We start from the raw sequence: 26,490 nt of genomic DNA, 5'->3' as shown, positions 1-26,490 counted from the left end.
TGTCTCTGAACTGGTATCTTACACAATATTTATTGTAAAAAACTTCTATTTGTAATAATGGTGATCTAGACAGTTTGCACCAAGCTGCCCGCCAAAAACCAAGTAGAAAGTCTGAACAAAATATAACAACCAGCAAGGAGTTAGCAAGACTGGAAGGATCAGTGGGCTGACGTCCAAGCAGAGATCTAGAAAGGTAAGCCCGTGGTGCCGCGGCTTTGTCTGGAGGTTGTTCGCTGGTCTGAAGAGACAGCCAAGAAGCCGAGCTGCACGTTTTACAACTTAGGGAGCCATTGGGGAGAAGCCAGGAGCTGGGGCCTGCCAACAGTCCAAGGCTCCGGGAAACCATTCCTGGGATGAGGCTCTGATTTCAAAGAGCAGCACCTCAGGAGGAAGGCTGCTCTGCAAGCAATGTGGCGGCTGCAGACTGCAGCCCAGCTGCAAGCCATCAGGTAGCTCAAAAATAGCCCCAAGACTGGACCCACTCGGTCCCAGACGGCTGTTGTCCTCTGCCACCTGGCAAAGAGGGAAGTCCTCTCTAGAGGACAGAGCATCACAGAGCATCGTCCCAGGCCCCACATCTTCCTAGAAATAAATTTCTATACACATCATCCATCAAGGAGAGGTTCAGGCCTCTGAGGTGGCTTGACATTAAGAACAGGAGCCAGCAGAGATGACCGGACAGGAGCAGCCCCACGGGGCTCCCAGGCATCAGTCAGATCCAGACAGAAAACAGCTACGCTGACTCTGTCCAGGTAGGCAGAAGTCAAGCTTGAATTTTTTTGTCAGGAGAGTGGAAATCATATTTTTAAAAGCTATGAGGCCTGGCAATACAGCTTAGTGGCAGTGTGCTTTCTTAGCATATATGAGAGGCCCTGGATTCAATCCCTAGTACAGCCAAAAAATTTTAAAAAATAAGACTGTGAAAAATGTTGAAAAAGAATGAACAGTAACTTTAAAACTAAAGCTTGATCAAAATTAAAAATTAGGGGCTGGGGCTGTAACTCAGTGGTAGAGCGCCTGCCTCACAGGTGTGAGGCACTGGGTTCAATCCTCAGCACCACATAAAAATAAAGACATTGTGTCCATCTACAACTAAAAAAAAATAAAAATTTAAACTGATTACATTATATTAATTAAATTAAATCATGATCAAAATTTTAAAACGAATGTAAAAGTTTATTGGGAAGTTAGACACTGTTGAAGAGTGAATTGGTGAAATGAAAGTTAGGAGTACTCTGTGAGATTTGCACAGTATTTGTGAAGGATGCCTCATTTCCCTCTTTTTGACATCATGTTTTCACCTCACTTGATTATATTATAAACACTTTGACCTTCATAAAAAAGTCATCAACATGTTAATGTGAAACTTGCTTTTGATTATGATGTTCTTGAGAGAGCTTTTTTTTTTTTTTTTAAGAAAAAGAAGAATATGATTACATCTGAAGAGCAAAAGCCTACGGAGGCAATAAAAATTGATGCTACTACTCATGGTCAACATAACCTCTAACCTTCAAGTTGAATTTCTGGTATAAAACCCTAGCCCACTCTGCTGCTTATGAGCACGAGATGGACCCTGCCTTTCTCTTCAGGCACTGAATAGTTTTTTAAAGACAATGAAGGGACTCTGAACTCCTCATGTAGGCTGGAAGAGGAAAATACTGCCAGGAGAAGCCACCTATGCACCAGTTGTGAGTTAACAGTGACCAAAGGAGAAGGCTTAGGATGCTGACAACATTCTGTGTGCTGCCTAGTACCCACCCGCTCCCCCTGACTTGTCTCATGCTTCTGTGAAAGTGGGGCAGGGGGTGCTGGGCTGTGGCTCCGTGGAACAGCACTTGCCAAGCACATGTGAGGCACTGGGTTTGATGCTCTGCACCACATAATAAATAAAATAAAGTTATTATGTCCATCTACAATTAAAAATATTTTTTTAAAAAGAAAGTGTGTGTGTGATCAGCAACTTCAGTTTTGCCTAACTTTGACATACTAAGCTTAAATTTTTAAATTCAGTAAAACTCAAGGATAAACTTGAGTTAATTGTCAGAATAAAATAATCTGAAGTGCAGTATGAGGAGACAAATAAATGGAAAACATTTAATTAAACATTACAAGAATAGCTAAGATACAAATTATACATTGGGTTATCATATTTAATATAATTAATATGCACCAATAAATTGTTTTAAAAAGGAGTATCCCATCTAACTGTTTAAGTACAGTCTAAGGAAGACAGGAGAGAAAACAAGGTATGTGAGTAGATTATAAACACCGACTCCTCCATTTTACATCAGGGACTTGAGCAGCCACAGGTGCTCAAGGAAACTGAGGGTTTTTTAAAAATGCAACAAGCCTGTCAAGTAAAGCTAAGACAGTGCTTGGAGGGAAATTTACAGCCTCAACCGCATATTTTAAAGAAGAAAAAGGCTAGAACATAATAAGCTAAGCATTCATTTTAAGGTGTTAGGAAAAGCTGGGCATGATGGTATAGGCCTATAAACCCAACATCTCAGGAGGCTGAGGCAGGAGGCCAGCCTCTGCAACTTAGTGAGGCCCTACACAACTTAGCGAGATCCTGTCTCAAAATAAAAAATGAAAAAGGGCTGGAAATGTGGCTCAATGGTTAAGTGCCCCTGGATTTAATCCCTGGCACAAAAATAAATAAATAAATAACAATAAATTAAAAAATAATTAATAAAGAAGTTTTTGAGGCTGGGATTGTGGCTCAATGGTAGAGTGCTCGCCTAGCATGGGCGGAACCCGGGTTCGATTCTCAGCACTACATAAAAATAAAGGCATTGTGTTATGTCCATCTTCACCTAAAAAATAAATATTAAAAAAAAATTTAAAAAATAATAAAATAAAGAAGTTTTAATTAATAAAGGGCAGGGAGGAAAATAAACCTTGAATAGTCATTATTAGTCATTCTCAGATAATGATGCTACATGAAGAAAACCAAAAGAATGTACTGATAAATATTAAAACTAATAAAGACTTTATCAAGATCACCGGGTATAGAGTCAATATAAAACAGAAAAGCCTTCCAATAGTTAACAGAAAAGAAAATAAAAAAGAATATCCCTGGAGCATAGTGGTGAATGCCCATCATCTCAGCTGCTCAGGAGGCTGAGGCAGGAGGATCACTTGAGCCCAGGAGTCTGGGGCCAGCCATGGACAATGTAGTGAGACCCAGCCTTTTAAATAAAGTAGAACAAATAAGATACCAACTAAAATAGCTTTAAAAAGTAGTAATGCCTAGGAATAAAACTAGAAGAAGACATACAAAGAGCTCTAAGAAACTAAAGATGTATCACTGCAAGAGGGCTGGGGATATAGCTCAGTTGGTAGAGTGCTTCCCTCCCATGCATGAGGCCATGGGTTCAATCCCCAGCACCACACACACAAACTACTCCCCCGCCTCTATATATATATCCTCTGCAGGAAATTTTAAATGACCCAAATAAATAAAGAGATAAAACAATACACTCATAATATGTACTATTTAGTGTGTATTAATCATAATAACATATTTTATATAATAAAATGAAGTAATCATATGTTCATGGATAAGAAGACTCAATAATGAAGTACATCCATTCTCAAACTGCTCCACAGATCCCTAATGAAAATCCCAGTAGCTCTTTTAAAAAAATAAAACTTGACAAACTGAGTCCAAAAACGTGGAGACAATGCCAAAGGCTGTCACTGGCAGGATGGAGAAGCAGGCTGGGCCTCTGGGGGGAAGGACTGAAAACCAATGAGCGCACACAGCTGCGCGAGTGGCGCTCCACACACGGATGCAGGCCTCGCCTGAGACTCGGGGTGTTTGGTGGAGAAATTGTAAGCATAAGCAAGGAATGGATTAATGAAAATTAGGACGGAGGAGAGAAGATTTGTGCCCGGAGGAGGTGGACAGTGGGATGTGGGCAGCTGGCCCTGCTTGGCTTGTTGCTGGGTGGTGGCTGCGCAAGGGTCTGCTCTGTGATCCACCATGCTGTGCCCCTCCCTATCTGCCTGTCCTAGTCCACAGCACTTTTAAAGGATTTATTTGTTTTCTACTCATCAGATCAGGGTGTCAGGAGTCTCCACCAGGGAGACAAAACGAGAGCTCGTGGGAAACAAGAGCCTGCTTAGCAGAGACGTGACGTCAGGGAGGGTGGTGGGCTGGACTGAGTCGAAGAAGAAGACAGCTGAAGCCTCCAAATTTGCAGCTTTTATTCAGAACTGACAAAAGCAGAGAACAGCGGTGGCTCCAACTTCCACTTTTGCCTGGATAAAACCCAGCATTAGCTGGTATTCCGGCCTCCCCCAGAAACCCTGGAAGGCCTAGATTGGTTTTTGAGGCCAAGACAGGTAGGGTGTCTTGAAGAAAAGGAATGACCATTCAGACCTCAGCAAAGACTCATGTCCATTATAAACTAATAAAATGGTAGGCTGGTCTACCCCTTTAGCCTCTATGGGTGTGAATGGTTTGATATGATTACCCAGGAAATGATCATGATTGAGTTATCTGATGAAACTGAATTGTTGAAACTCTACAGTAGACCCTGGTACCAATTTTACACATCAAACATTCCTGTAAGAGACTGAGGGTGGCTGGTCTTATACCATCTCATCACCTGGGCCACACCTGGGAATGGGGCCCTACCTGGGGACGATCTAGGGCTTAGCAATAATCTCTGTGGGGAGGACCCCTTCACAACTCTCCAATTTTATGTAAGGGGGAATATGGGGTTCATAGTAAAGATAGTATGAACAAGAAACTACAGACCAAACCCTTAATAAAACATAAATGCAAAAATCCTCAACAGAATGATAGTAAATAAAATCTAGCAATATCTGTAAAGGATCATGAGCATGTGAGGTTTATCCCAGGAAAATAAAGCAACACAGAAAATCAGTGTAATCTGCCACATTGGAATAGGAGAAATATCATATGATCATCTCAACATAGACAAAGCATTGGACAAAATTCAACATCTGTTTTTCAAGAAAAACTCTCTGCAAACTAATAGACAGGATTTTGTCGAAATGATGAAGGGCCTCTGTGAAAATCCACATGGTGTTTTCTTAGGGTGAAGGACTGAACCCTTTTCTCCTACCATGGGGAACAGAGCAAAGATGCTCACTTTTGCTACTTCTCTTCAATACTGTGCTGAAGCCCCAACCACTACAATAAGGCATGGAAAAAAAAAATAAAAATAAACTACATTCAGATGGGAATGGAAGAAAACTACAAAGATAATGCAGAGAGGTTCTGAATATCCTTTACTTGGTTTCCACCATGGCTACATCTTTTTTTTTTTTTTAAATAAACATTTTTAGTTGAAGACAGACACAATACCTTTATTTTATTTATTTGTTTTATGTGGTGCTGAGGATCAAACCCAGTGTCTCATACGTGTGAGGTCCACCATTGAGCCACAACCCCAGCCCTGGCTATATCTCATGTAACATAACAAAACCAGGAAACTGATATCAGTTAATTGATTTTTTCCCCTCTTTTATTTTTTTTTGCAATGTTGGGGTCTGAACCCAAGGGTGGTGGGAAAGTGCTTTATCACTGAGCTATACCCACAGTCCGTGGCCAACCGATTTTTTACAAAAGTGATAAAGCAATTGGATGGGGAATGATCTTTTCAACACTAAGTGCTGAATCAACTGGAATCTGTACAGAAAAGAATGAACTGCACACAAAAATTAATTCAAAATGTATCATAGTCCTAAACATAAAAGTTGAATGAAGCTATAAAGCTTCTGGGAGAAAATGCAGGGGAAAATCTTCAGGGCCTTGGGGATTAACAAAGATTTCTTGGAACACAAAAAGTGGTATGCTAGGACACCATAAAATAAAGATAAAATGAACTTAATTAAAATTTTTAAGAAGGGAAAGTTTTCTTTTTTACATTTGTTCAGAAATAAACTTGTGGTAAAAGTTAAAGGAAGATAAGCTATTCATTAATATTCTGCACATAGTGTACAACCAGAGATATGAAAAATTGTGCTCTATATGTGTAATATGATTTGTAATGCATTATGCTGTCATTTATAACAAATTAAAATTTAAAAATAAAAAATATCCTGCACATAAAAGAGGTGTGTAGGGCTCGGGTTGTGGCTCAGTGGTAGAGCACTTGCCTATCACATGTGAGGCACTGGGTTCGATCCTCAGCACCACATTAAAAAAATAAAGTTATGTCCACCTACAAGTAAAAAAAAAAAAATGAAATAAATGCTTGAACACAAGCATTTATTTCATATTTAAAACCAGTTCATTAGAAAAATTGAAAAAATATTCTTGAAATTCCTAAAATTTCTGCAAAATTAACTAGGAAAGTATTTGGAAAATTTAAGTGCTCAATAACTTTTGAAAATTCTATGAATCTATTTTCTTTTTAAATTTACTCTAATTTATTATATATGACAGCAGAATTCAGTTCAATTCATATTACATATATAATATTACATATTATATATATAGCACAATTTTTCCTATCTCTGGTTGTGCACACCATTCATGCTTAATTGAAATTTTAATCATTTGCTCTTCAAAGGACATCACTGAGAAAATGAAAAGGAAAGCCATAAATTGGGAGAAAATATTCAATAATAGAATATTGAAAAAAAATTTTTAGTTGTAGATGAACACAATATCTTTATTTTTATTTGTTTATTTTTATGTGGTGCTGGGGATCGAACCCAGGGCCTCACACGTGCAAGGCAAGTGCTCTACCACTGAGCTACAATCCCATCCCACTCAATAATAGAATATTAACAGCCAATTTTAAAAGCAGACAAAAGCTAATAGGTATAGGGTTTTTGTTTGTTTGTTTTTGGTACCGGGGATTGAACTCAGGGGCACTCAAGCACTGAGCCACAATTCCAGTCTTATTTTGTATTCTATTTAGAGACAAAGTCTCACTGAATTGCTTGGTGCTCATTTTTGCTGAGGCTGGCTTTGAACTCAGGATCCTCCTGCCTCAGCCTCCCAAGCCGCTGGGATTACAGGCATGTGCCACTGTGCCTGGCTAGTGTTTTTTTTTTTTTTTTTTTTTTTTTTAAAGAGAGAGAGAGAGAGAGAGAGAGAGAGAGAGAGAGAGAGAGAGAATTTTATATTTATTTTTTAGTTTTTGGCGGACACAACAACATCTTTGTTTGTATGTGGTGCTGAGGATCGAACCCGGGCCGCACGCATGCCAGGTGAGCGGGCTACCGCTTGAGCCACATCCCCAGCCCTTTTCCTTTTTTTTTTTTTTTTTTAAGTGATGAAAATATTCTGGAATTAGTGGTAAGTGCAGAAGATAATGAGCAAACTGAAAATTACTGAAGTACATACTTTAAATGGCGACTTATTGTGAAGAATATTCCAATTTTAGCCAAGAGCTGTAGGCCACACCTGTAATTCCAGCCATTAGGAGACTGTGGCAGGAGGATCTCAGGTTCAAAGTCAGCCTCAGCACTTTAGCAAGATCCTATCTCAAAATAAAAAATAGAAAGGGCTGGGGATGTGGCTCACGATAAAGTGTCCTTGGGTTCAATCCCCAGTACCAGAAAAAAAGAATATCCAATTTAAAAATATGCTCTAAAAATAGGCAAGAGACTCTTAACAAAAGATACAGGAACAATGGACATAGCTATGCAAAAGATGCAAAAGGGCCATGGTGGTGCATGCCTGTAATCCCAGCTACTCGGGAGGCTGAGGCAGAAAGTTCAAAAGTTCAAGGCCAGCCTCAACAAATAAAAATAAAAAGGGCTGGGGGTATAGCTCAGTGGTAGGGCACCCTTGGGTTCAATTCCCTGTACCAGGAAAAAAAAAGAAAAAAGAAAGAAAAAGCTAACCATCACCACTTGTCATATGGATTCAGTGCTGTGGCTAACACTTTTATTTTAATAACTCACAATATCAAGTGTTGGTGGTGAAGAGCAACCATTTTATGCTCTTGTGGAAGCATAAAACGCAGTGAGCATTTTGGAAGACAGTCTGTCAATTTCTCCAGAGCAGCAGTCCCACCACCAGGCATCAACCTACCAGAAGTGGAAACATTCTACAAAAGACTTGTACATGAGTGCTCCCAGCAGCATTAGTCATAATAGTCCCAAACTGGAAAGAACCCATCCATCAATGGGTGAATAAACAAATTGGGGTACATCCCTACTACAGAAGCTCTCAGCAATCAAAAGGAAAGCCACCAATCGAAAAGGAATGCCACCACTACACAAAACCACCTGGTGGGACCTCCCAGTCAACAGGGGCCAGCGGGTTAGGACAGTCATGATTCCTGGGGAAGGCAGAGTGTAGGAGGGAGCTTGATAAAATACAGGATCCCTGTTAAATTTACATTTCAGTCAACAGCTAATAACTTTGTTATAAGTATGTCCCATCACATGTAATATTGAGATATACTATAGATTATTATTCTTTATGGCATTTGCTGATAAACTGAGGGAACTGGAGATTATCATGCTAAGTGAAATAAGACAGTCCCCCCAAACCAAAGGCCGAATGTTCTTTCTGATTTACAGATTCTAATACACAATAAGGGGGGTTAGGGAAGAATAGAAGTTCATTGGATTAGAGTGGAATGAAGGAAAGGGAAGGGGGTGGGAATGGGAAAGAGTAGAATGAATCCAACATAGCTTTCCTACGTTCATGTAACTCCACCAGTGTAACTCCACATCATGTACAACCACAAGAATGGGTCCTAATTAGAAGTTATACTCCAGGTATGTATAATATGTCAAAACACATTCTACTGTCATGTATATCTAAAAAGCCCAAATAAAAAAAGATTATTATTCATTGTTGACCTGAGATTCTTATTTAACTGAGCACCCTTCACTTTTATTTAACTCGGGCTACCCTTGCTGGGCAGGAAGTTCAAGGGTTCAGATTCTAGTCCTGGCTCTGGGTCGGAGCACAGGCCTGGGACTCAAAGGGAGCCCCCACCCGTCAGGATGTCAGGAGGCCCGGCAGAGCTGGAGCCCAGGCCTGTGCCTGTGCTTTCTAGGGCGGATTATTTCCAAGAGGGGCGATGGGAGGGAGGCAATCAGAGTGGGCACCACAAGCAATTGAGGAGGATTCAGGTGCAAAGGGGAGATGGGGCTCGCTCTTTTAAGTTTTCGTAGCGTTCTTGACACTTAGCAGAACTTCGGAACCATCTGAGGAGCGTGAGAAATGCAAATGTTCAGCATCCACCCCACTCCGATCAAGTGGTCTGGGAAGAGGTCCGGGTCTTTCTAAAAGTCCCCCTGGGTTCCAACAACCTGCACGGCCGGCAAGGCCGGCTTCCAGGGTGTCGGGGGCTGGCCCCCACCCCGCCGCAGCGCCCCTGCTGCTGCAGGGAGAAGCGGATGCGGAAGGGCTGAGGCGGGACCAGGGTCCCAGCGGTGTCCCTGGTGGGCGCTCTCCACCGCAGGCGGCCAGAACTCCAAAGGGAGGCGCCTGGGCCCCAAGCAGGAACGAGCTCGAGTGGCGGTCCGCGGCTGGCTTTGGCACCCAACGGTTGCTGCCGGCGCTCGCTCCTCCCGGGAACCGGTTCCCTTGCGGCGCGGCCCGCCCGGCTCGCGGTCGGAGCGCTCAGGCTGCGGGCTTGGCCAGCGCTAGGCGGCGACCGCGAGCGCGGAAGGCTCCCGGGGCCCAGGGGCTGGGGCCCCGGGGGGCCCCGGGAGGGGTCCCAGAGCTGGGGGCTCCGGGTCGGGGTTCTGGGGCCGCGGTCCCGGGTAGGGGCCTGGGGCCGGGCTTCCAGGGCTGGATCCTGGACCACTACCCAGGCGCGCAGCCTCGCAGCCTCGCAGCGCTCTGGCCGATGGGCTGTGCGGTGCCCAGCGCCGGGCCGGCGGCACGCGTGCTCCAGACCTGCACCTCGCCTCCCTGGCAGGTCGCCTCCCCTGGTTAGGGCGCCGCGCCTCCCCTGCTAGTGCGTTGCCAAACTCTGACCAGCCGGTCCCGCTCCACGCGCGCGTCAGCTGTCGAGTGGCAAGAAGGTCCCGTCTTTAAGGACAGGAGATTATCAGAGCCGACTGAAACGAATGTGTTTCCTGTGCTAGGGTGACCGAGAGGGGACTCACCGCGCGGAGGCCGAGACGCGACGGGCAGAAAGACCTGGTGTAATCCAGCTACCATACGTCCACGTAGAGTGCTTTACGAATTTTATTACAGATTTAGTAAACGGACGCATCATTGAGCTGCTACCAATGGTAGCACCGTCCCTAATGCAGAACGACACTATCAAAACCAAACCACAAAACAAACGAAAGACGCCAACAACAGCAGGACACAGGCGAACCTACTTGGGAGTAGGACGTTCTTTCGCAGTGACTATTCGAATGAGCTGCTTTGGGGAACTAGTTTTTTCCATGTCACCTGATTCTCTCTCTCCTCCTTTTATTTAAAAAATGTATACCACTTGTATTTTCCAGCCTCTGAGTCAGACTCTGAAAAAAAAAAAAAAATCAGAAACCATCGCTGTCCTAAGGAAACTCATCTTCTAACACCGGGGAAGGGAAGGTTTGTAGATACGCCAACAGCCCACGCCAGGGTTTCATGAGAGCACAGAGGAGCAAGACATTGATTGCTTAAAACTTTGTATTATGATAATTTTCAAAATAAACAACAGTAAAAGAGATAGTATAACAAATATCCATTACCCATTACCCAATTTATAAAATTATTAATATACTGCCAATCCAGTTTTATCTGTGCCTTACCAGCTTTCTGGTAAATTTCTCTATTAAGGTTTGATTGTATACTAAAAAACATTTGCCCACTCCGAAAGTATAACTCAGAGATTGTTTAGTAAATTTTATAATCATCATCACATTCCAATTTTAGGACACTGCCACCATCCCAAAATTTCACTCCATGACTTCTTGCAGCCAGAGGCAAACCTTGATATTTCCGTCTGTGGATTTGCCTTTATGGACATTTCATGTTATTGTAAATATATAATATGTGGTCTTTTGCATTTGACTTTCTTCACTTAGAATAATGTTTTCAAATTCACCCACATGGTAGACTATATCAGTGTACCATTCATTTTATTAATGAATAACATTCCATGGGGGAATACATCACATTTATTTTTTCCCACATTTTACGTTGTGATGGGATTTGTTGTCACATATTTGAACTACACACAATATGACGATATAATTTGGCCATATCACTTCCCAGCACTTCCCTCCTCCCTCCCTGCCTCCAGCCCCTTGGTCCCTTTCCTCTACTGATCTCCCTTTGATTTCACGAGCTCTGCCCAAACCTTTCTTTTGCTACTTCCTCTCTAGCTTCTGCATATGAGAGAAAACATCTGACCCTTTACCTTCTGAGTTTGGTTTATTTTACTTAACTTAATGGTCTCTAGTTCCATCCATTTTCCTGCAAATGACATGATTTAATTTCTCCTTATGCCTGAATAAAACTCCACCATGTATATATATCACATTTTCTTTATCCATTCATCCGTTGATAGACACCTAGTTTTAATTTGTATTTTCCTAATTGCTAATGATGTTGAACATTTTTTCATGTATATGTTGGCCATTTTCTTTGAGAAGTGTCTGTTTAATTCATTTGCCTATTTATTAATTGGGTTATTTAAATTTTTTGGTGTAAAGCTTTTTGAGCTCTTTACATAGTTCTTTAGATATTAATCCTTTGTGAGAAGAGTAGCCAGCAAAGATTTTCCCCCATTTTGTGGGTTCTCTCTTCACATTCCTAATTGTTTCCTTTGCTGTGCAGAAGCTTTTTAATTTGATTCTATCCTATTTATTTATTTACTTGTAGTGAGGATTGAACTCAGGTGTACTTAACCAGTAAGCAACATCCCCAGCCCTTTTTTATTTTATTTAGAGACAAAGTCTTGCTAGATTGCTTAGGGCCTTGCTAAGTTGCTGAGGCTGGCTTTGAACTCACGATTCACCTGCTTCAGCCTCCTGAGCTACTGGGATTACAGGTGTGTGCCACAGTGCCTGGCTCCATTTTAACTCTTGTCATTATTTCCTGAGCTTTAGGGGTCTTAATGAGAAAGTCATTGCCTGTATACCACTTTATTTACCCAATATTAGCTTATGACATATGTGGGTTATTTCCACTTTTTGCTGTTAAAAATAATGTATCTGGGCTGGGGCTGTAGCTCAATGGTAGAGCGCTCGCCTAGCATGTGTGAGGCACTGGGTTTGATCCTCAACACCACATAAAAATAAATGAAATAAAGGTATTGTGCCCATCTAAAAATAAATATATATATTTAAAAAATAAAAATAATGTATCTATGAACATTCATATTCATGTTTCTGTATGGACATATTATTTATTTTCCTTTTTCTTTTGATAACTAAGTGTGGAATTGCCAGGTCTTATTATAAATTTAGGTTGAACATTTTAAGAAACTGCTAAACAAACACTCTTTTCAAAGTGACTGTACCACTTAAAATTTCCACAGGGCCAGAGATTATAACTCAGTGGCGGAGTATGTGCACAAGGCCGATTTTCAATCCCTGGCACTACAACAAAAAATAAATATATAAAAATAAAATTCCTATCATCAGTGAAAAAGGATTCTGGCTACTCCACACCCTGATGACACTCCACTTCTATTGATCACAGTCATTCTGGTGGAAGCAAAGTAGCCTCTGATTGCAGTTTTAATTTACATTTGCCTAGTGAATAATAATGCTGAGCATCTTTTCATGTGCTTACTGGCCATTTGTATATCTTTGTGGAAATTTCTAATCAAACTTCTTTTCCATTTTAAAAAATCAACTTTTAATTTTAGAATAGTTTGATTTTAGAAAAATTGTGAAACAAGCCCAGAGAGTTACCGTCCACCTCAAGTCCCTGTCACTAACAGCTCATGTTAGCACAGTGTATCTGTCACATTGGAGACTTAACTGAAGTCCAGGCTTTGTTCAGCTTTCCTTAGTTTTTAGCTATTGTCCCTTTTCTGTCCCAGGGTCCCATCCAGGACTCTCCATCTCATTTAATTTCATATCTTCTTGGGCTCCTCTTGGATGTGACACATTCTCAGGCTTCCTAAATTTTTTTAATTTAAAAAAATATTGGTCTTTGACAGCCAGAGCAGTTTTGAGTACTGGTCAGGTATTTTGTAGAATGTCTCCTGATTGGGTTTGTTTGGTATTTTTCTCATGATTGGGGTGAGGTTTTGGGATTTTGAGAGGAAGGCCTCAGTGGTAAAGCACTGGGCTGCTGCTATACATACGGCACATGGGGTGGCTTTAACAATAAAAATTCACTTTCTCAGGACCCCAGAAGCTAGATGTGCAAGATTCAGGGGAGGCAGGGTTGGTCTCTTCTGAGGCTTTTCTCCTTGGCTTGTGGAGGCCGTCTTCTCCCTGTCTTCAGGTGTCTGTGTCCCGATCTCTTTTTGTCCCTCAGAGCTGGGGATCAAGTCCAGAGCCTTGCACATGCTAGATAAGTGCCCTACCACTGAACCATATCCATAGACCTTTTAATTATTTGGGTTTTTATTTATTTATTTATTTTTGTGTGTGTGTGTGTGATGCTGGGGATTGAACCTATGGCCTTGTGCATATGAGGCAAGTACTCTACCAACTGAGCTATATCCCCCGCCCTAATTATTTCTTCTTGAGTCTAAGTCGCTTAGGGCCTCAGTAAGTTGCTGAGGCTGGCCTCAAACTTGTGAGCCTCCTGCCTCAGCCTTCTGATTAGCTGGATAGGTGTGCACCTCTCCACCACACTCTAGTCTCATCTTAACAGGACACTGTTCATGTTAGATTAGGGTCCCCTGCAATGACCTTACTTAACCTTAATTGCCCTTTAAAGGCCCTGTCTCCAAATACAGTCACTTTCTGAGGCATCAGGAATTACGACTTCAGCACATGAATATTGGGAAGGACACTCTTCAGCCCTTCCCAGCCATTCTCATCGCATCAGGCCCCAAGCAACTGACGTGCCTCATCACTGCTTCCTGCTGGTTGACTTGGATGTTTCTCCACCTGCTCTCACAGTGCATGCTGTGGAGAGACCACACTGTGTGCAGCCCACCCCCAAGGGCTGGCACTTGGGGTCCACTGAACTCTCGAGAGGTGAATCATTATGAGCTTGGATTTGACAACTGATGCTTAGATGTGATACTAGAAGCACAAACAAAAAAAGGGGAAAGGACACATAAACTGGACCTCATCGCTTTAGTCAGGTTTGGTGTCTCTGTGACCAAAACAGCTGTCGAATAATTTAGAGGAGAGGTTATTTTGGCTACCGGTATCTGAGGGATTCGTCTACGACTGACTGCTGACTCTATTGCTCTGGGCTCGAGGTGAGGCAGCACATCACAGCAGAAGGGAGTGTGGAGGGAAGCTGCTCACCTCACAGCATCCAGGGAGCAGAGAGGAAGGGGCCATCGGGGAAGAGGCACGCTCCAGTGACCCATCTCCTCCTGCCATGCCCCGTCTGCCTATGGTTACCGCCCAGTCCTCTCAAACTGAGACCGACTGATTAGGTTCCGGCTCTCGCGGCTCCATCATTTCACCTCTGAACATTCCTGCATTAACACAGGACCTTTGGGGGGGCTCCTCACCTCCAGACCATAACTCATTAAAATGAAAAACTTCTGTGTATCAAGGACACTATCAAGAAAGTGGAAAGAACATCAACAAAATGAGAGAAAATATTTTCAAATTACATATCTGATAAGGGTTATGATCCAGAATATAAAAGAGCACTTGTAACAACAACAACAACAAAGACAAAACATCCAATTAAAAAATGAATGGAGGCTCTAAATAGACATTTCTACAAAGAACAAGTACAAATGGCTAATAAGCACTTGACAAGATGCTCGACGTCATTCGCTGTTAGGGAAAGATAAATCACAACGAGATAATGCTGCACACCCATCAGGATGGCTAATAGCAAATCAACAACAACAAAACCAACCAACCAACCAGACAAACAAAAAAAAAAAAATGAGAAGATAAGTGCTGACAAGCATGTGGTACTGTGGTGCAGCAACTGCGGAACAGAATTCAGTTTTTCCTCAAAAATTTATACACAGAACTGTTGTATGAGTGGCAATTCCACTTCTAGGTATATGTCCCAAATAATTGAAAACATGTACCAAAAAAAAAAAAAAAATACATGCAAAGGAAAGCTCATAGCAGCACTAATTGCAAAAACCAAAAGGTGGAAACAGGCCAGTGTCTATCAATGGATGAATGGGTAAACAAGTGGTGCTGCATTGCATACATACGTAGGAACATTATTCAGCCATAAAAATGAAGCACTGATACATACTTTAATGTGGATAAGGCTTAAAAACATGCCAATTGAAAGCATTCAGATTCCAAAGGTAGTGGATTATACAATTCCATATATATGAAATACCCAGAATAGGCAAATCCGTAGTTGCCGGGGCATGGTGGGTGGTGTTGAAGAGTGGCTGCATAAATGTTTCAGAACTAGGTAGATACTGTAAATGTAAAAATTTCCCAGAATTGTTCACTTTAAAATGATGAAATTTATGTTATGCAGATTTCATCTTAAGTTTAAAAAAGCGCTGGGGATGGAGGAAGGGGCAAGAGCATCCCCGGCACTAGCTGGGTATCTGTGAAAAGCCACAGAACACTCTGCTCAGCTCTAAGCTTTAGCGCTTAAGCCAACTGTGTATACTTGAACGTTAAGGAATGCGCTTGAACATTAAGGAATTGAAGCTGCAGGCTTATTCCTGGCTTCCTTCCAAGGAACCATAACAATTGGGAATATTGGCTTCCAGAGGCAAGTTGGGCCTGCGCCCTTCCTGAGAAGTGGAGTGAGGGGTCCTCGCTATGTGAAGAAGCAGAGGACCCTGTTCCTTCTCCCAGTTCTGGGCATAGATAGGAGAACCACTGATCTAGGCCCAGGCTGGTCTTGGCTCCACACAGGGCCTTACTTGGGCCAGATCCTTTATTTGGTTTCCTGCAAAATGGGATCCCTTGCATCTTACTGACTTTTAAAACATTTTATCGGTATTCTCATGTTGATTGCAGGGTTATTAGAAGACCAGGACTGCGTCACCATGAGCAGTTTGTTCCTTGCAGTGTCACACTGAATGAGTTGTATTGGAGGAGGTGCTGTGATAAAGTACACCACCCTCGGTCCCTCAGTCTGCATCAGCACACACAGCCTGAGTGGACCCCTGAGGAGCCCAGGGGCCACAGCCACTGTGTCTCCATCTGCACCTGTGGCTTCCTCGCTCACCTGCCACCATGTCTTCCCTACGTCCCATGATGTGCTCATGTGGGAGATGCCCAGAGGTCAGGGCAACCAACTGAAGGGTGAGCTGGTGAATGAGCAGATGGAGGATGAATGAACAATGCAGAGAGAAGCTTCCAGAAAGCCGCAGGCCACAGGACTCCTCAAGATCATGCGCACCGCCCCACTCAGTCCAGCGTCTCTGAGCCCAAGCTTCTTTAAATTTAAGTTTTTTGTTGAGATCTAAGTCACATACATGACATTTGCCCTTTTAATGTGAATAGTTCAGTGTTGTTTGTCCTCTTTATACAGAGGGGGTACTAGAGATTGAACTCAGGGGCACTCAGCTATTGAGCCACATCCCAAGTCCTATTTTGTACTTTTTATTCAGAGACAGGGTCTCACTGAGCTGCTTAGTGCTTCACTGTTGCTGAAGCTGGCTTTTAACTCGAGATTCTCTTGTCTCAGCCTCCAGAGCTGCTGGGATTACAGGTGTGGGCCACTGCCTCCCATCCCCGCTTGCACAGATTGCATTTTTGAGTAGGCAATGCCTCCATAGGGCTTAAGATTCAATGATTACAAAGGAATATTTGCTAAAATCTTCCTCCCATTCCATACCCCATAACTAAGATTTCCATTTCTTGACTAAACTTGTATAGATATTTTCTGAAACTATAGCAAGTGTGTCCCCGCTTTCTCGACAGCCGAAAACGACACACTACTGCACCTTGCTTTTCCCACTTAACACAACTTGGAGACCATTTTGCGCCACAGCCAACCTTCCTCATTCCTTCTAGTGTCTGAGTGGGATTCTAGTCCACCGAGGGGTGTGCATTTATTGATGGGTATCTAGGTGTCTCCAATGTTTAGCTTTTACAAATAAAGGCTGTAATGAGGAACCCCGGGCGCGAGGCAGTCTGCATGTTTGAGCAGGTCTGTAGAATAAAGGACAGGTGCTTTTCTAATTTTGACAGCTTTCATGAAATCACCCTCTGTAGAAGCCACACCCATGTAGCTCCCCACTGGAATTTATTCCTAAACCTACCTTGTAATACACCACACTGACAAGAAGGCCTCACAGTTCTATTCACTACCACTCCAAACTGCAAACAGCCCTAAGGGTCCTGGACAGAATGGATAAGTATGTGCTAGTCTCGGCATATGGTGGACTATTATGCAGCAGTGGAGAGAGCAAGTTTCTGCCACACTCAGTGCAGAGGAATCTCAAAGAGATGAGAGAGAGGAGCCAAATGTAAAACAATAGGAACTGTGTGATTTCAGGGTTCCCAGGAAGCAGGAAGTTCCCATGAAGCAACTGATCCATGCTGAAAGAGATGGAGATGTCGGTGTCCCTGGATGGTGGGGTACTGAGAGAATCTGCTTGGCTCAGAGAAATGTCATAGACCTTGTTCCAAGTGATAGACAGAGCATCACTGTGTCCACGTATGGACACTCATCCAACCACATCATGTCCCTGATATAAGTCTCAACCTGCAGCAGGCAGCTTCTTGAGCTCCACCGGTCACATGATAGCCTCTCTCTTCTGTGCAGTCTTGAGCCAGAGGTGGGTTCTGGGCATAAGGAGGTGAAGCCTGCGGCCCTCTCTGTAGCCTCTAGGGCTGTCCAGGGTTCCTCTGTACCCTCAAAGTTTTAGTTACACCTGCGAGGGAGGAGGACCAGAGTGCTCTGAGATCCTTATGCCCCAAGTTCCTTTTCCTGCTCCAGGGTCCCTCAACCCCAATGCCCTCTGGGCCTCTCTAGGCCCTCTGGGCCAGTGGGGAAGAAGCTTCCTGGTTACTTGGAGCCACATGCATCAGCCTCTTCCTCCCACCTTGGGTGCTGCTCTGGAGACCATAAGTGGGCACAGTGGAGGCTGATTCATGACAAATATCTTAGAACACAATTTGTAAAACTGTTTCTGGGGGCTGGGGTTGTGGCTCAGAGGTAGAGCACTTGCCTAGCCTGTGTGAGGCACTGTGTTTGAATCTCAGCACCTTATAAAAAATAATAGTAAAATAAAGATATTGTGTCCACCTATAAGTTAAATATATATATGTATACACACACATATATGTATGTATATATATTTTAAAAGAGAGTGTTCTGACTATTCTAGCTTTAAAAAAAAACCTGTTTCTGGAACCTTCCAGGATTCATTGCTATGGTGAGGGACGTGCCCCTGCAGAGCTGATTCCTGGGGCTGACCTCTAGGGCTCTCCTGATGTGACCTCCACTCTCTAAATGGCTTTGCACTAGGTGGGATAAACTTGCTTCTCTTCAGACTCTGAGCCAGGCCCCGAGCTCCTGGTGCTGGGCTCCTGTGACTTCTCCTTGGGTGGACTGACCCCTGCCTGGGAGGATCATAAAGAGGTATCATCCCTTGCTGAGAACAGGATGTTGGTTCTGGTCTCTCCTCTGGAGGTCTCCTGGGACCTCTGGCCAGAGGCCAAGCAGCTGGTTTCTCCTGGTCCTGACACAGGCCCCTAAGAACCAGGCTTCCACTCTGCACTGGCCCACCCTCCCCAATGGTTAGAAGGGGTTTGTGCTCATCCTCACATCGTCACAGGCCTTCTGCGGGGGCCAGTGGCAGTTTCCTTCAGGGAAACCTTGAATCTTTTCTCTAAGCCCCCTTCAGCTTCAAAGTAGTCTTTTCTTCCTAATTTCAAAAATCTAGAGCTCTCCCACCCGACCCCAGCACCACTGGCCCTCTTGGCTGGCCACATAGCTAGCTGTGGAGGAAACAGGGTTCAGCTCAAAGGCCCCTTTGGAAGCCCCCTCCTTGGGAACAGGCTATACAGCCAGTCCTCTGCAGCCCCTGGGGGGGGGGTACAGGAGAGGGCTGGGAAGCTGTGATATTGACGCAGGTACAGAATCAAGTCCACCGACCTCCTCCTCCTCACTCTTTCTTTCCTTCTTTCATTTCCTCCCTTCCTCCCTTGGTGAAGTGGAAGAAGGAGAAGAAAAGTGAACCAGATCAAGTGGGCTGTGCTGAGTTGGTGTAAGGCAAGGGTCCATTTTCTCTGTGTCAAACAAGCTGAGCGAGTTTACTGCCCGGGATGGCATCATTGCCTTCACCAGACTAGTCAGCTGCGAGGAGGAAGAACTCGTTCTGGAGCAAGAGAAGTTGGCTTTGCCATGATTCACGGCTTTTGCACTGAGGTTTTCAGGGAGGTCAGAATCCGTGTGTGGGCCTCGCCTGTGTGGAGCATGCGGAGGGCCAGGGAAAAACAAGAGCAGTTAAGCCACGGCTGTCTGCCAGCAGGTCCTTCAAGTACAAATATTCTGATTTCATTCTGGAAGTTTTTTTCAGCTTTATTGCGAATGAGAGGGGGTGAGCAGACAGAAATGAAATGGTCTTTGCAGAGCCAGGCGGGCTGCTTTCTGAGCCTCCTCTCCTGAACACAACATAAGTGCACTTCCCTGGGCCCACACCGAGCTCTCCTTCGTGGGGACAGCCCCGCCACACGACTGTCCTGGACCTCAGTGCATGGGTGTATAGTGAGAGTGCACATGTCCAGTGCGTTGGGAGGGCCAGCACTAGCCCCCACTGGAAACCTGCAGGACACACGGGCTCTGAACTCATAGGACATCAGAGCCTTCGAGTGAATTTCACTAACATCAAATTTTTACATTCCTGTAAACATCAAAGGCCATGAAATTAAAATGAGTGTCACACAGTAATACAGAAGTGACTATTTTAATTTGGGGAAAAAAAAAGAGTCACCCAGCAAAACTGGTAAATCAAAACTAAAACTTACACCCTTTAAAAATGGAGAATGAGGGCTGGGGTTGTGGCTGAGTGGTAGAGCACTTGCGTAGCATGTGCGAGGCCCTGGGCTCCATCCTCAGCACCACATAAAAATAAATAAATAAAATAAAGGTATTGTGTCTACCTACAACTATAAAAAAGTAAAATAAAATAAAATAATTAAAATGGAGAATGAAAGAGGTTGGGGCTTAGTTGGTACAGGGCTTGTCTTGCATGCACAAGGCCCTGGGTTCAATCCCTAGCAACACACACACACACACACACACACACGGAGAACGATGTTGTGGCATTTTCTTATTTGCTCACAGATCCCTCTGACTGTGCAAGTTTATCACACAAGACCCTTGTTTTCAAAAGAATGTCATGGCATGGGTAGACTGGCTCTCAGTACACATGTCTCTCAGACCATATGGGACAGGCTGCGTATGGCGGCTGGAGGGATCCCCAGAGATGAATGCTTACATCCTAGGGGAGCCACCAAACTATTTAAAGAGATACTGGGTAAAAAAGGAGATGAATAAATTTTCTTTGTTGACAGGAAAAAAAAAAGAAGTTGCTGACTATTAGAGCATTTGTTAATATACACACACGTATAAATATCTTTCTGTGGAACCAAATGAGATTAGGCCCTTATCTCCTGCCCTGCACAAAAGTCAACTCAAAATGCATCAAAGATCTAGGAATGAGACCAGAAACTATACAGCTCCTACAAGAAAACGTAGGGTCAAAACACCAGCATATAGGCAGAGACAATGACTTTCTCAATAAGATCCCTAAACTCAGGAAATAATGCCAAGAGTTAATAAATGGGATAGCCACTTATAGCAAAGGAAACAATTAGGAATGTGAAGAGAGAACCCACAGAATGGGAGAAAATCTTTGCTGGCTACTCTTCTGATAGAGGGTTAATATCTAGAATATATAAAGAGCTCAAAAAACTTTACATCAAAAAATCAAATAACCCAATTAATAAATGAGCAAATGAATTAAACAGATGATTCTCAAAAGAAGAAATACAAATAGCCAACAGGTATATGAATATGTTCAACATTATTAGGAATTAGGGAAATGCAGATCAAAACTAAAGTGAGATTTAATCTCACACAAGTCAGAACGGCAGACGAAATTATGACATTAAGAATACAAATAATAGCCAGGCTTGGTGGCACATGCCTGTAATCCCAGGAGGCGGAGGCAGGAGGATCTCAAGTTCAAAGTCAGCCTTAGCAACTCAGTGAGGCCCTGTCTCTAAATAAAACACAAAAAAGGGCTGGGGATTGGCTAAGTGGTTAAGTGCCCCTGAGTTCAATCCATGGTACTAAAATAAATAAAGAAATAAAGATTTTAAAAACAATAGTAATGAATGCTGGAGAGGATGTGGAGTAAAAGAAACACATTTACATTGTGAATTAGTACAACCACTGTGGAAATCAGTATGGAGGTTCCTTAAAAGACAGGTCTGGAGCCACCGTATGGCCCAGCTATGCCACTCCTCGGTATTTATCCTAAAAATTAAAGTCACATTACAGTGATATAGGCATACCCATATGTTTATAGCAGTGCAATTCACAACAGCCAATTAATTGGTTCCTATGGAACCAGCCTAGGTGTTCCTCAACAGATGAATGGATAAAGAAAATGTGGTCTATACACACAGAGGAGTGTTATTCAGCCATGAAGCTCAAAGCAGTCCAAAAAATGAAATTATGTCATCAACGGAAAAAAAATGGATGGAACTAGAGACCATTATGTTAAGTGTAATAAGTCAAGCTCAGAAGTTTAAGGGTCATATATTTTCCCTCAGATGTGGAAGATAGAGAAGGAAAAGGAAAAGAAAGGTGGAAGGGGAATCTCATGAAAATGGAAGAGCCACATTTTCTCTTTCTAAAACAGTTGGGCTGAATTTAAACAAAAAGAAAAAACAGCTGGGTGCAATGGCACAGGCCTGCAATCCCAGCGACTCCAAGAAGCCGAGACAGGAGGATTCAAGTCTTAGCAAATTTTAGAGAGATCCTAAGCAACTTAGTGGGGATGTGGCTCAGTGGCAAAGCACCCCTGGGTTCAATCATCAGTACAAAAACAACAAACGCAACCAAACAAAAAAATCCATGCTGGTCTCCTCCCAGGGAGAGCGCTCCTCTCTTTGCATCCCGCTCGCTCCATAATCAGCTCCACAAAGCTGTTTATTTAAAACAGCCAACCAAACAGAAGACCCATGAAGAGCCATGCTCCTCACATCCTGTCCTGCCGGAATCTGACCCAAGCACATGTGGAATGGTCGTGATTCCAAGGCGCCTGAGCTTTGCTGCTTGTTTTCAGCATATTCTTAAAACCTAGGAAACTGGCAGTCACGCTTCTAAATTAAAGACTGGGAAATTGGGCCAGAGAATAAATACTTACTTTGGATCTGAACTATTGATGAAAAAAAAAATCACTGAGAAAAAATGAGCCTTTTTCTTCTATTTTTGCTCAAAGCCGTCCAAAAAAAGCAATCTTTGGTTCACTCCTGTCCGTGATCTCAGTGCAGAACACCAGGGAAACCAGGCACAAAGCTGGGAGTGGTGTTCGTCCCAGATCCCAGCCCCGACTGGCTGCCCTGGCCCTGGCGTGGGGGAGAGAGCCGGGGAGCAGGCGTCTTTCTCTTTAGCTGCCTTTCTGCACACGTTCCTGCTGGAGGGAAGAGGCTACTGAACCCCAGCCCCAGGAGTGGCATTCAAGGTTCTGAAAACCTGGAGCCACACCGCGCATGCTGGACAATCCCACTCAAGTCAGGGACTGGAGTGCGGCCCAGCAGAAGCAGCTGGATGGAGGCCTGCACCCTGGCCTCCTGGAAATACCAGGGACAGGCCACCTGGCTGTAGTGGCCTCCCAGAGCCCTGGGGCTTCAAGCTGGAGAACTAAAATGCAACCACCAGCCTGTGCCCTTCTGCAGAGGTATCTGGCATCCACAGGCAGGTAAGCTCTGCGAATCACAGTTGTGTTAAAAAGAGGCTGCTGGAGTCTTGTGGATGACCAATTATCTGATCGATAACTTATACTATGCCTATTTCCCACTTGAAATTGTGCCAAGCCCACAATAAACCAACAACAAAGTTTGAGTTAATTATAGTATATTTTGAATTCTTTCCCCAGGTTTTCTCAATCTGTAGTGTGAAATTTTCTCTGATACGGTAAAACATTTGAATATACAATAGATTGATTACAAGGCCTCCAGTGATGAATTAGAGATAATGTTTTCTTTTAATCTATATACAGAAATAGCTTAATACTTCCAATACATTTCTTCCTGTTTGTGGTTAACAGAGCACAACAGGTTTTTTGATTAATTAATTTATTTTATTTACAGTGAAGCTCTTGAACAGCAGGCAACTCTGTTCCCTTAACTGAAAGGAAACTTTGTGAGTTTCCTGCTTAATATTGTTTTTTGCTTTCTGGAAAAGAGAACATGGGAAGGTGTAGGCAAGAAGATTGGAGGGAGAGAAGAAGGGAAAACCAGCAACTTCTAGAAAATCTGATGATTAAGCAAGAGCAACCCACGTTTTGGGTACAGAGAGCAGGTTTGTAATCTGCGGTCTATGCATGACAAGCAAGGTGCAGTGCCCACAGGTGGGGAGCGCCAGCCCATTTTAAGAATCTGACAGCTGGCTGCTCACTAGTCGGAAGGCAGTTGGTGCCACTGTCAGCCCCTCACAGGACATTTTTGGACTGCCAGCACCCATGACGTCTATGGCAGCCCATCAGGACAGGGCTTGACCAAGTGCCCTGGGGGGACATGCAAGGCTCAGAATTGTTTTGGTAGAGGAGAGCTGGGTGGACGGTGGACATGGAATTGGATTTTACTGACTGGATCACCTCGGGGACAGCTAAACCTGACAACGTTCTAAGCCATGAGAAAGGGACAAGATTCCAGAAGGGTATGTTAAGGCTTTGATTTTCTGCTTGGTCTCTGCTGTGTTATTATCAGTGCTTCGGTTGAATGCTGTGATGAGAAGAGGGTGCACACAGAGCCCGCCTGGCACACAGTGGATGGCTTGCAGTGCACCCAAAACTGCAGCACTCGGGATGCTGGGCTGGAGAACGGTGGCAGGGAGCTCTGCTGTGCTGTCGCTGGATGCTGGTGACTTGCTCTTCATCAACATTGGCTCTTCTGGGCCCTCTCAGTCCAGCTTTCTACTGCCCAACCCTCCCCAACTCCAGAGTCAGCTCTAGGCCCCCAGGGTCCCGGATGGGATTGGGAGGGTCTCGGCCTGGGTTCCTCACTGCCCGAGGAGCTGACGTGGTGGGGCCTGGCTGGCTCAGGAGGGCAGAAATGACGTTCCTCTTTCTGAACCAGGTCCTGAGCTCCCGCTGGCTACTCTGACAGCTTCCTGTGGCAAAACCCAGAGGGACTTGCAGTTGATTTTCAGGAGGGCTGTGGGTGTCACAAGCTTGCCCAGGATGTGTGGTAGCTCCTGGAGAGGGGCTTGGAGTGTCTGGCTGGCCAATGCATGAGGTCCAGATATGAATGTCACAAACAGAACATGGAGCTCACCAAGAGGCCACAGGAAGCAGGGACTGGCATTGCACGGTGGTGCTGGGGGGACAGCTCTTCTCACTTTGGAAGAAACTGAGGAAGGGAGAGACTATCCAGTGCATGTCTGCCGTTGCTGTTGCCCTGGAAAGCTCTCCCTAAGGTCACCCAAGGGACTATTGCTGTGCACACAGGTGGTGAGGTCTTGTGTTTGCAGTGGTGAGAGAAGCCAGTGGCTGTAACACAGACACACTTTTAGAGTCTTGTCCCAGCATAGAGGTTGAATATGACATATTTATTAGTTCACCAGTCACATTAGGTTTCTCCCAGACCACACGGGGCTAAGCCTGTAGTACTCTGCCAGCAAGGCGGACAGTTGGACAAGCAGTCGTGAACTTGGAAATGAGCTGAAAAGGATCCAAAGTGGCTCTTGGTACTGGCTATGTAAGAAACGTGACTTGAAGAATTTGAATCACTATCCATGTGAGCCCCCAATAAACTCATTCTGTCTCATTCAAAACATTTTAAGAAAAAGATGTTTATATCCTAAATCATCTGAATAATTGCTTCAAATGTCTATCATTAAAAAAATAGTTGCAACCTATTTTCTTAGGTTTTCATTGAATTAGTATCCTCAAAGTTCCCATAAATGACATTTTTCAATATGTAAGAGAGAAAAAAAAAAACCTCAAAACACTCTTCAGGTGCTGTGATAGATTAGGGTCTTTAGACATTTGTGGAAGTTTTTGACTGAAATTCTCAAAAGTACTTCATCCCATAGGTAATGACAGAAGCAGGGGACAGAGGCAACATTTGGCATATATTTCTGGGGGAAGGAAACATCCAAAACACATCTAAGAGGCCTCTGGAAGTCGGCACCCTCAAGGAGGAATGAGCACCACTTTAGCATACCAAAGTTTCCACAGAGAGTCCCACCAACCAAGACCTGCCTTGGCATGAGACTTCCTTCTGAGAGTCAACTACGGGCCTCAGACCTTTGCAAATAGTCAATGGTCAGATCTCCAAATTTACCCAAGATCTCCAAATTGCCAAGACAACTTTAAATTATGCTATATAAGAGAATTCAAGTTAAACTGCCAAGTAATATTCTTTTCTTTCCTTCTCTCTAGCTATTCCCTAAAACACTAGAGATCTATGTGATAAGCAGGCTTTAAAAAAAAACTATCAAATATTGATATAATAAAGTATTTATTATGCAATTAACAGGGGAAGAAACTCTGATTTGTGTTGAAGGTCCATGTCTCTTTTTGTTAAACTGGCTGGCAATGCAAGATATCAACAGAACCTGTGCCACACACGGACCTTTGTGAAGGCACAGCTGAGGGGCACACATGCCACTCCTCTGGGGTGGCTGGGATGATTTGGTTGCCACATGGACACAAGTTGCAGAGGTCAGAAAATGAATAATTTGAAAACTTCTGCTTTCTAAGCATAAAATAGATAATAACTTAAATATTTCACATATAACTTAAGTAAAAGTCTTAGGAAAAGATGGGGTGAGGGAGAGAGGGGAAACACACTGATTCTTGTGAGTCCCTGGCTGAGCTCCTGCCTGGCCTTGTGTTGTCAATGCACAACATCACATCCCACCACCTGGACCCCTTGTTCTTTCTTTGGGAAGAGAGGGGAGAAAAGGAATCAAATTATCTGGATTTGACCACAGGCTCTATTTTCTGCTTTTGCTCCCAGTGGACGGGCTGTATGGCTGGAAATTGTGGTTGACCTTGGCTGACACAGGCAAGCACCTCAACTACTCTGTCCTGGGCTTCCTGATCTGCTCAGCAGGAGTACCACTGGTCACCCACTTCAGCCAGGCAGCCAGGGCCCAGGCAAGATTCTGGGTGTTTTAAATTCCTTGGCAGAAAAGTGTCACATGCTGTCGTCCCAGCTACTCCAGAGGCTGTCCCAAATTTGAGGCGAGCCTGGGCAGCATAGCAAGACCCTGTCTTAAAATAAAATATAAAGTGTTAGGGGTGTAGCTCAGTG

This window comes from Marmota flaviventris, chromosome 19 (genome assembly GCF_047511675.1).
Source record: "Marmota flaviventris isolate mMarFla1 chromosome 19, mMarFla1.hap1, whole genome shotgun sequence".
NCBI lineage: Eukaryota > Metazoa > Chordata > Mammalia > Rodentia > Sciuridae > Marmota > Marmota flaviventris.
This window is presented reverse-complemented; position numbering follows the sequence as displayed.